Raw genomic sequence first — 11,388 nt, 5'->3', positions numbered from 1 at the left:
CCGTATCCCAGTTCCTAGTACACCTACAGAGCATAGTAGGTGCTCAGGCAGTCCTTGTTGACTTTGGTCGAATGAATCAGTGAAGGAGTGGCCGTTGCATGGAGGATTTGGATCAGTATACGGCTGCCCCCTCATGAGGTATTTATGCTAACTTAATCTTCCGGTTTTGGAAAGCCCGAGATTATATCTCTCTTCCTTCCCTGGGTGTGATAGTTCTGGTCCTGACCCGCTTCCCTCAGAGCCCTTCTGCTTCACCCAGGCCTCAGAGCCCTTGCGGGAGGCCGGGATGGAGCTGAATGCCCCCACGAGAATGTTCTTCCATCAGGCTGGATCCGGGTCATCAGGGGCTGGGTCTGATTTGGCAGGGCACAGCTGATGAGGCAAAGCCCCCTTATCCAGAGTGTGTCCCCACCCAGCATCTGGCACACAAGAGGTCTGCAGAAAGCCGTATGTGACTCTAGGTCTGCTCTGCAGCCCATCTGGGTCCACCTCGGGCTCTTGCCGGTATCATTTATCAAGTATTTATTGAGTGCCTACTGGGTGCCCGGCCCTGTTCTAGGCCCAAAGTCACATCAGCAAAGTGCTTGTGGAGTTTATTTTCTGCTGGAAAAGACGGACAAAAAAGCCAATAAACACACGGGTATGTAATATGTCAGATGGTGTAAATGCCAATAAGATAAATCTAGCAGGTGGGAGGTCAGGGACAGATGTGGGAGCTATTTTAATAAACCATCAGGGAAGGCCTCTTGGGGGCAGACCCTTGAATGGAGACCAAAGGAGGAGAGACTGCGGAGATAACGGATTCCACACAGCCCCGAAACAGCCGGTTCAAAGGCCCGGAGGTGGAAAGTCTCCTGGGTGCTCAGCCCAGGGGATGAATCATGAGGACGGGGCTGCCTTCACGGGCGGGCGTGTGACCTGTGTAGTCACAAAGTGCTCAGAAGGGCCCCATGATTGGCTCAAGGCTCTGTTGTTGGTGTCTTGAAATTCTTCTAAAATAATCTTTTTTTTTTTTTTAAAGTAGGCTCCATACCCAGTGCGGAGCCAATCACAGCCTGAATTCATGACCCTGAGATCAGGACTTGAGCTGAGACCAAGAGTCAAGACGCTCAACCGACTGAGCCACCCAGGCGCCCCACAGTCTTAATTCTTAATAATTTTTGAGCAAGGGGCTCTATATTTTTATTTTGCACTGGGCCCCACACATGGTGAGGGTGATCTTCGTGAGGCTGTAAGCCGATCCTGGGATCCTGCCCCTTTGCCTGTAATTGCTGGACATTGACCCACTTCTGACCAGTGAGGTGCAAGGGCCTTGTGCTGGTGGGTTCTGGGAAAATCTTTTCTCCCTGAAATGAGAGGGCTCTTGAGGAACGTTTCTTTTCTCCCCGTGCCCCCTCCTTCCTGCTTTGGATATTGGACACTTGGATACTTCTCTCCACATTTACTGCTGCCACCCTGATCCAAACCATCTCATCTTTTGCCTAGAATATTCTGGTGTTCTTACTAGTCTCCCTGCTCCTATCCTCATCCCTCTGCATGTAGCGTCTGGTTTTTCTGTCTTTCTGCCCAGAAGTTCTGGGGGCTTCAACAGAGGGGCCCAGGCCGCCAGGTCAGCCCTCTCCTGGCTGCCCAGCAGGCGGGGAAGGCACAGCTATGTTCTGCTGTCCTCCCTGCTGTTTCCCTGCCAGGACTTTCCATGCCCACGTTCCCAGGGCAGGGCTGTCCCAGCATCCCCAGCACGCAGCCCGTCCCTGCTGCCCTGGGTTCAGCCTCCATATCTTTCCAGATCCTTCCTGCCCATTCACCCTCTCTCCAATCAAAGCCTACCCACCATCTGTCCCCCTCCCTCTGGCCCTGCTCCCTGCCGCGGGACACGTGCCTCACGGTGCCACAGGAGTAGTGGGGGGACATCCCCTGGTTCCCTATGTGTGCTTTGCCAGGCCCTCCCTAGAGCTGGGGGTTTTTCAGACACCATGACAGTGGAGGGGGGAACAAACTGTTGCAGGCGCAGGAACACTGCAGGCCCATAGGCTGGAGGAGGGCAGCCCTGCGGGGGTCACACAGACTTGCCACTCTCTTTTCTGGCTTCTGGTTCAAAGAGCTCTTTGGAAAAGACCCCGGGCATGGCCCTGGCAGGTGGGACTTGTTTCCATGGTGTGGGGCCAACCTTCAAGGACAATGGCGCTGCAAGCTGCCGGGGAAGAGCCTGTCAGAGACCAACGAGGTTTGGGGGCGTGGGTGGCAGAGTGGCCCCTCCATCCATCACACCACCTGCTGGCAGGGAGCTGGGCAATGTTGCGGGGGGGGGGGGGGGGATGGAGGCGGCCACGGAGGGGCTGCCATATCTGTGTCCTAGCAGGACCAAGCCAGACCTGGCTCCTGTTTGCAGAGGCTCGGCTACAGCACGGGGGCCAGGAAGGCTCTGTCACCCTCACCCCCAACCCCTCTTCTGTTTCACCTGGTCCGACTTGCTGGTGGCAGCTCAGAATGTCTGACCCTGCCTGACCCTGCCTGGTGGGCATAAAAGGAAGTCTAGCGTCCCTCCTCCAAACTGACCGATGACGGGGATCCCAGTGCTCATCTGGGACTGGAGAGTCAATATGCTGTGTAGTGTTAATTGAACACCTACTATGGGCCGGACCCAGTGTTCACGTGAACATGTCACTTCATGGATTCCTACAACAGCCCTACGGGGGCACCATATTCACCCCGCTCCCACTGTAGAGAGGAAGGAGGTAAAGAGGCGAAGGGGCTCACCCAGGGTCACGTGGCTGAGGGGCGTCAGAGCCGGGATTTGAGAACGTGATGCCTGGGACAGGTGCTCACTCCCAACCTTCAGGCCTGCTAGCTGCTCATGGAAGGGAGATGCCTCCGCCGAGGGCAGGGTCAGTCAGAGAGGGGAGCCCAGGAGGCTGCCCCCCCGGGGGTTCCTGGCATACCAAAACACGGAGACATGCCGGAACAGGGTTATGAAGCCCACGGGTGGGCTGAAATGTCGAAGTGGACTAACGCTTTATCATGGTGCTGTGCAGGAAACAAGAACTGCACTGATTTAAAAGAAAGATGCTAATTCCAGGTGCCCTCAGGCACAAGGACCGGGATGCAGGGACGGGTGGAGACAGAGGACGGGGCCTCATGATCAACTGATGAGCTGTGTGGCCGGACTTCCTGGGTTCGAATTGATTTTCCCGTGCCTCGGTTTCCCCATCTGTAGCAGGGGCTCCCAGCAGCGTGTTCCTCACAGGGCTGGAGTGGGGCTGCTGGGTGAGCGCAGACAAAGCCTCAGCTGGGCTTGGGGCCGCGGGGAGGGCTCAGGAGGCTGCGCCGGCTGATGGGGCACACAGACCGGGTTTCTCTTCCACTCCGCAGGCGCCTCATTCGGGGAGAGCTCCAGAAGTCTGAGAGTCAGGCCTTTTGGGAAAGTGAGGCCCAGGCCCTGTGATAGCCCGAGTCCTGGGGACGCATAGCATCCATTTAGTTTACAAAGCGGTGTGTTTATCTGCATTTTCCACCTGAATGCTCCAGGGAAACGTTCATTTGTGAGGATGCTGCTCCCAAAATAACCGGTGATTTCATATGAGGAGCTAATTAGGCAGAATCAATGTGGTTTACTCTAAAGAGGGTCCATTTCAGACAGAGAGGCGTGGGGATGAAGGCCTGAGCACTGCTGGGCTGGATGCAAGGCGGGTGAAGGGTTTCTCGGGCTATCCAGAACCTCCCCTGGGGAATCTCACCGGGCTGCCAGGAGCTGCAGGATCAAAGCCTGGGCCCCCTGCACTAGCGCTCCTGGCTGGCACCCTCGGGGGCGGAGGTGGCCCCTGCTCCCCACGTCCTGCCCCAGCCCTCGGGGTCACCGCCAATGCCCCAGGGGGACTTCAGGATGAGCCCCAAATCAGGAGTCGGATGGGCCTTGGTTCAAATGCCAGCTCTGCCATTGACTGGCTGTGTGGCCTGAGATTCGTGCATGACGGCGCTGAGCCTCAGTGTCCTCATCTGTCAAATGGGAACGAATAACACACTTCCTTCCCAGCGGAATTGTGAGGCTCCAAGAAGTTACCTTAAGGTGCTTGGCAAGTGCCCAACGCGTTTGAAGTGCGCAGGGATGCTCGCTGTGATTATTACTTGCTCCTTCGCTAAATGGAGAATAATACTTAGCACGCGCACATTCATCATAGAGGTTATAGTCTTTCTACGGAGCAGCACAGGTCTGGCGCCTGTGGGGCCTCGGTGAACGGAGCGGTTCTTCTCTGGGGGCGCATCAGTCTGAACACCCCGATGCACACACTCGGGGTAGGCCGGGTGATGCTGCACCGCAAACGGCCCCCCGAGAAGAAGCCCTGCCCCAGAGGGTGGATTTCTCGCTCAAAGTGCAGGTGCACAGAGGGGCGGCTGGGAGCTGTGCTCAGGGGGCTCCTCACTTGCCACCCAGGTGGTGGGGCAGCCCCGCCCCTGCGTCCCCAGGGCCTGGGCACAAAGAAGCCAGGCTGGCCAGGGGGCCTGGCAGTGGCAGTGAAGCGCCCAGCCCGGGGGCGGGCAGTCCCTGTGCTCGCGGCTCATTGGCTAGAATAGGTCACGTGTCTTCTCTGCGCCCGCCCCCCAGGGACTGGGCTGTGCAGGGGTGTGTGCCCGCAGGGTGGACGCGCCCCCGACTTCCAGAGGGTCCGCGGGAACCCAGTCCGCGTGGACGGTGGATCCTGCGCATCCGAGCACGTGGCCAGAGAGGCTGGACCCCTCTTGTCCCCGCCGTGAGCCGGGTTCAACTGCAGCCCCTCCGTGGGGGGCCGCGGGGCCTGTAGCTGATGCGCCCTGGGATCTCCTTCCCGGGGCGGCCCCTTCCCGGTCACACAGGAGCTCGTGAGGAGACACACGCGGATCTGGTTGATTCTGCAGGAACCGTGTGCCTGTCTGCCTTTCAGGTCCCAGAGAGAAGCATCTGCTGCAGAAGGGCCTCTGTCTGATCACAGCAATTCTTAAAGAACAGTCTCACTCGTGGACTGTGTGTGTGGTGTGTATACATGTGTATGTGTGTGTATATATGTGTATGAGTGTGTATATGTGAGTGTATGTGCTTGCGTATATGTGTACACATTAGTGTATGAGTGTATGTGTGTGTGTGTGTATGTGCATGCATGTGTGTGTGTATATGTGTGTGTATATGTGTGGGTATGTGTGAGTGTGTATGTGTATGTGTGTATGTGTGTATATATATGAGTGTGTATATGCATGTGTGTGTATGTGTGTATATACGCGAGTGTGTATGCACATGCACGTGTGTATGTGTGTGAATGTGTACACGTGTGTGTCATGCGTGCGTGTGCATGTGCGCGTGTGGGTGAGAGACTTTCTCAAGCCTTGCGGGCTCACACAAAGCTGCGCACGGTGCCCCGGCTCTCAGAGGCCTGGTCGCACACACGCGGGATCCCCCGACGGCAGCCGTGTTGAAGGAGTCCACGCGGACGCTGTTGAATTCCTGCTCACTTCGCACAGCGAACTCTGGAGTCTCCACTCTGCAGGGAATGGCAGCTCGGGCTCAGACAATTCCAGGGCACCGACGGTTGAGCCTGGCTCTGGGCTCCACCAGAGCCGGTCTGACGGTGCACCCACATTCCCAGCCCCCCCCCCAGAAGTGCGGAAGAAGCGTTGGTCTGTGGCCTCGTGCCGCATCCTTTTTATCCTGCTCCCCGGCTACCTGTGGTCACGGGGTCCCCCTGCCGGGCTTCCCGGGCTCCAGGGGCCTTCTCAGAGGCCCGCATTGCTGTGGGAGGGGGGCCGGTGCCCTTAGCTGGGTCTCCGCTCCTCCCCCTGGAGGCCTCCGTGACTGCCCTGTCTCCTCCGAAGTCACTTCCCGTTCCAGAACGGCCGACTGTTTCCTTCGTGGGGTTTCTCCGTCCTCCGCTCATCCGGCTCACGGGATTAGTGGCCGTCTCCCCTCGAGGAAGCCAGGTCCGTGAGCGCGGGAACTGTGGCGAGCCCAGGGCCGGGGCTCCAGGAGCCCGCGCTGCGTGGGGCACAGTGGGTGCACTGCGCCAGGGCTCACTGTGTGCCCGAGTGCAGGGACGACGGAACGGAAGCTCACCCTGGTCCATGAGCAGACTCCCCTCAAGCCTCACCTGTTCCATGTCCCATATCCTTCAGAGCCTGCCAATCCGAGGACTAATGAAGAACTTATTTGTGTTAATGAATATGTATTAGTTCTCTCAAGATGAGATATACATATTTAATAAGGAATATCTAGAGACTCAGGTTTTTAATACAAGGAAGTTACCCCGATAATGAGAATGTAAAATGATAGCGATGAGGGGATGTGGATATTTAGGGCACAGAGGCCTGGAAGAGCCATGGATTCCAGACCTGAGAAGGCCTGAAGGATGCAGCTCTGCAGTGGGCGTCAGCCCAGGACCAGGGCCTCAACCCAGCTCAGCTACCCCTGTGCGTCTGACCCTGGGCAAGCCACTCCCCCTCCTCCTTGGCCTCAGTGTTGCTATCTGTAAATTGGGATCCTAAACCACCCCTCACAGGGGTGTCCAGTGCAGATGCCATGAATGTCGTTCTGGTATTTTGGAAATTACTGTTTGTTTACTAAACAGAAGGGATTGTGGTAATGAGCAAAAGTTTTCCTACCTGTCACAGCTGGGATATTTTTGGGTTCAAAAACCAGAAAACTCCCAAACATGTAGCTCAATAATAAGGACAGTTTATTACTTCATAAACCAAGGAACCCCCAGGGTATTCCAGGCAGCTCTGGGTCTGGCTGGCTCAGAAGCCGTGGCTTCTTAAGGATCCGGTTCCTTCTAGCTTCCTGCTGTGCTGTTGTCCCCTCACTGGCTTTCGCTCTGATGGTTGCGGGAAGGTTCTGCAGCTCCAGGTATCACGTCCTCATGCAACAATGCTCAGAGGCTGAAAGAGAGAACAATATGTTTCTTCCTATTGACTCTTTATAAGACCTGGGAAACCTTTTCCAGAAACCTCTTGCGTATTTTCTCTCATGCTACTTTGGCCGAAATTGTATCCCAGGCTTATTCCTAGACAGTTGTTGGCAGAGGAAATGTACCGAACGTGACTGGCCACCATGAGGTTTCCACCAGAGAGGTCTGCTCCCTGGGGACATGTTGGAAATAGGGGGTGTTTTGGTTTGTCTTAATGATTGATGACACTGCTGGCCTTCACAGAGTGGGGCCAGAAATACGGGATGTCCTACAATGTGCAAGACAGTCTAAAGATAAACGTCGCCCACGTGTATGAAGAGCCATTTTAATTTAATTTAACGGTGTGAAGAGCACCGTTTAATCATAGAACCTATGTCAAGTTTATAGCAAAACAAAATATTTTTGCAAGATTTTAACGTATACTGAATATACTACGGATATTCAAGTAGCTCTTTCATTTGTCTGCCCTTCTGTTGTGGGGTGACTCCTGATCTTACTTCTCTTACACCCAAACTTATTCTCCCAATGTCGGCGAGGATCTGACTATTCATCACGTCTCCTCATGTGTCCGCTTGCTCATTTACATACTGAAATGTGATTTATTTTATTACAAATGATTTTCCTTTTATTTCTTTTTTATAATCCACTTAAGAGCATTATAATGGGTTTTTAAGTACATGTGATATTATAGGTTAATCATTGATGACTTTCATTTCAGGGCAGTAGAGAGGTTACTGAGTACATTTCTTCTTTGGAGAGGTCACTGGGCCTGCCAGCTTTGAGAACCACTGGCCTGAATCCATCACGATTCACATCCTGGGGTGGGAGGAGAGCCTGGGTTCTGAAACTTGTGGCTTCCTGGGACCTGAACCACATCAGAGTTGAGTTGAGAGTGAAGACCAGAAGCGGCTGTTGGCTTGGCAGCCATGATGTCTGGTTGCCCAAGAAATTACTCCTTCATTGCCACTGAGTCCCAGTGGACGTCCAGGGAAGAGATCCACAGAGCTCTGCAGAGAGGCATGAAGGCGCCATGAGGGCTCCTGAGGCAGGGCTCGGTTTGCATTTAGCCCTGAGACCCGACAGTGGAAACCTACCCACTCATGGCCTGCCAGGTGTTAGTCATTTAACTGCATCAATTCACCTCTGGGAGAGAATTTGCTGGTGGTAATGAAAGATTGGTTTATCTCCTCGAGCACAATCTGAAGAATACAGAGGGCAGGTAAGGTGTGACCAATGCCCAACTGAGACGGATGGTTCTGGAAGAGGCCTCTGGAAGGCAATACCCTACATTCATTCATTCAGCCATCCAGCTAAAATTTACTGAGCATCTATTGGGTACCAAGACTCATGCTCCCAGATATGAAGGCTTGGGAGGCATCAGACTGGAGCCTGCCCTTTAGGAGAGGCATGCACTAGCCAGAGATAGGGCTAAGGAGGAGCTGGACAGGTGGGGGTTCTGTTCAAGTGAGGCTTACCTAGAAGAAAAGGCTCAATTTTGACAGTCAATGTATTACAAATTAAAAAAATGAAATAGAATTTCAAATGCTTGGCCCTTGACCCTTGAAATGTTTTTAGTAATCCATCCAAAAATATTTATTGTGTGCCTACTAAGTGCCTGCCCTCATACTGGGGAGTGGAAATCACACAAACATAGAAAAAAGGAACAGGAATGAAGTAGAACCAAGTAGAAACAGGCTCCTTCCCAGGTCTCCCTAGAAGGTTATTAGAGGATTTCCTTGCAAGGACCTGCCTATTTCCCTCAAGCCCCACCCTAATCACTCTTGATGCTACTAAACTAGGGTCAGGTTTCAGCATGTTCCAGAGGGACAAGCATAAAGTCTGACCAGGAGGAAATAGCATGCACCCTAAAGCGATTTTGGGATGTTGCTGATTTACGTTGGCAGAGAGCCGGGGAGTATGCGTAGGAATAGATTTTGCAAGTGTTCAACTAAGGAGGACAGCATATAACATTGGATCAAAGTAAATGTATAGATCTGGGTGCACTTACAGGGATTCTGAATTCAATGGTAAGCTCACGAAGCTGGAAGTGGCTCTGTTTACTTGGTTGCTGACCATCCTTGGCCTCAGTGGTGGCCCTCATTTAATCAGGTTAGGATAACAGATTGTTCCTTGTATAATGTAAGGGATGAAATCCAAAGGCTTAGGGATATAGGGACGTGGGAGTGACTTTGTCATGAATGATATGGACAAGCACTCCTCCTAACCCCCCTCCGTGCCCTCTAAAGGTCTGGCAGACACTCTGTTCACGAAGCCACTGAGGCATACATTGCTGAGGGAGCACCTGCATCCTTGGAACTCTGTGTGGCTGCTCTCAGTAGGCCGGGTGCAATGGTGGAGGTGCCAGAGGGAGATACGAGATGGCAGCTATCAGTGGGGATGAGGACAAGTGATGGCAAGACAAGGATGGGCATACTTACCATACTTACCATATCTTCCAGAGGAAAAGAAGTGGTGATCCGAATGTCTCAGGAAATCTTTTGCATAGCTTATGCATCATGGTGTCCTTGGAAATGAAATAGATGGGCAGTGTACCAAAATGTTATTGGATCTATATAATGGAAAAAGATCTGGTGGCCAGAAACCACCACATGACTCTCCATGGCCTCTTGTCTAATGTTTTAAAAACAGAGATCAGGTAATACATGGAATTTTGACTCAAGTTCAAATCACAGTGGACCCAGTGGGTATGCAGATCCTGAGCTCCTCAGCAACTGGAAGGACTCATGGAGTAAAATCCGTAATAGAGGTAAGACCCAAGTGAAACCCTCTAGCAATTTCTGTCCTAACCAGGATAGCATTTTTGGTGAATTGCAGAGATTAGTGCCACCCTGAAAGACTTGAAAGATGTGGGGGTGGGGAATCCAATCACGTCTCCATTTAACTTGCCTGTTTGGCCTTCTATGGGGGCAGATGGTTCTTGGAGAATGATCGTGGATTACTAGAAACCTAATCAGGTGGTAACTTCGATTATAGCTGCTGTTCCAGACATAGGATCTTTGCTTGAGCCCATCAACAGCCCATCAACAGCCCATCAATAGCCCACATACGCAGCTATTGACCTGACAGATGCTTTATTTTTTCTAGAGCCATCCACAAGGACTATAAGAAGAAGCTTGCTTTTACTGCTCAGAGCCAACAGTACACGTTCACAGTCTTGCCCCAAGTCTATGCCAACACTCCCGCTTTTTGCCACAATACAGTCTTCCGAGGGTCTTGTTCATCTTTTCATTGTACCAAGCATCACAGTGGTTCACTATGGTGTTGACGTTTGGCTGTTTGGACCCAATGAACAAAATGTAGCAAGTACATTAAATGCTTTACTTAGTAAGTCAAATGTGAATCCTAATCTTGGTTCTAATTTCTGTATGAGTAAGAGTCCAGGCAGGAGACAGAAATCATGCCAGTTATTTTAACAATGAAAATAGTATATATATACAATTGTTAACTAGGTATTGAGGGATTGAAATGCAAAGAGAGAACACTAAGGCAGGGATAGCAAACTGCTGTTCATAGGTAGGCTATCTGCCTTTGTAAATAAAGTTTTATTGGCACACAGCCATGCCCATTTGCCCACATATTGTCTAAGGCTGCTTTCACACTGCAAGGGCTGAGCTGAGTGGTTGCAACAGAGAGCATGTAGCTTGCAAGCCTAAAGTATTTTCTATGTGGCCCTTGAAGAAAATATGTGCCCATTCCCGCTCTAAGGTGTCGCAGAGGTGGCAACTGCAAGAATCAGCCACCACCTTGGGACTGGGGATTTAGGTTATAACGATGAAAATAGACACTTGGAAGAGGGGCCTTGCAGAACTGAAGCCGTGGGGCTGAAAATCGTCTAGCAGTGGCTGCTTGCTGCTCGTATGCCTAAAGGCACTCAGGTGACACTGATAGGACAGTAAACAGACCGGAAGAAGAAGCAAAGACTCCTCTAGTCTTCTGGCTCCCTCTAGCGCCCCCTCTTGGCAAAGCCCAACAGGGAGCGCGAGCAAAGCTAACGCGTGGTTTGCAGAAGCAGCCCCAGTGTCCCAAAGTAGCGCCCAGAAGGGGAGGTTTTCAGATGAGAGACAATAGTTCGAGAAATGGTACAAGGAGCAAAGCATTCCTTCCCTATTCGTCTCCGGGCAAATGAATTTAGATGGAAGACAGGGTACACATCAAATAATCGATTGTAGGTTCTGTGGTTCAGGCTCAATTTCCTCATCTATAAATGGTAATGAAAAATATAGTAATAATAATACACCTGTTAATGAAGATGTGTGGTTGTATTCGGTCCTGATACCCAGCAAGAGAATGCAGCACGCCCGTGGCTGGCCGCCCGCCGCTGGTGGCCCGGTCTTCATGGACACATACGTCTGGTTTAACCACCTATGCCAGCACCCAAGAGGGCTGTTTTCACCCACACTCACTGTCACAGTCGGGTCTACGGTGTTATCCGGCTAATGTG

At 52.3% G+C, this 11,388-nt stretch overlaps 1 long non-coding RNA gene across 1 annotated transcript; it reads left to right on the top strand.

Moving 5' to 3' along the window:
• The first annotated feature begins 7,536 nt into the window (after positions 1–7,536).
• Positions 7,537–10,275, top strand: LOC144379297 (uncharacterized). Its single transcript, XR_013442076.1, has 2 exons — positions 7,537–9,693; positions 10,032–10,275. It is a non-coding gene; the product is annotated as an uncharacterized LOC144379297 (long non-coding RNA).
• Positions 10,276–11,388: the final 1,113 nt, after the last annotated feature.

This window comes from Halichoerus grypus, chromosome 10, assembly GCF_964656455.1.
Source record: "Halichoerus grypus chromosome 10, mHalGry1.hap1.1, whole genome shotgun sequence".
Lineage (NCBI taxonomy): Eukaryota > Metazoa > Chordata > Mammalia > Carnivora > Phocidae > Halichoerus > Halichoerus grypus.
Note: the sequence above shows the minus strand (reverse complement) of the source record. Positions and strands in the feature narration are given on the sequence as shown.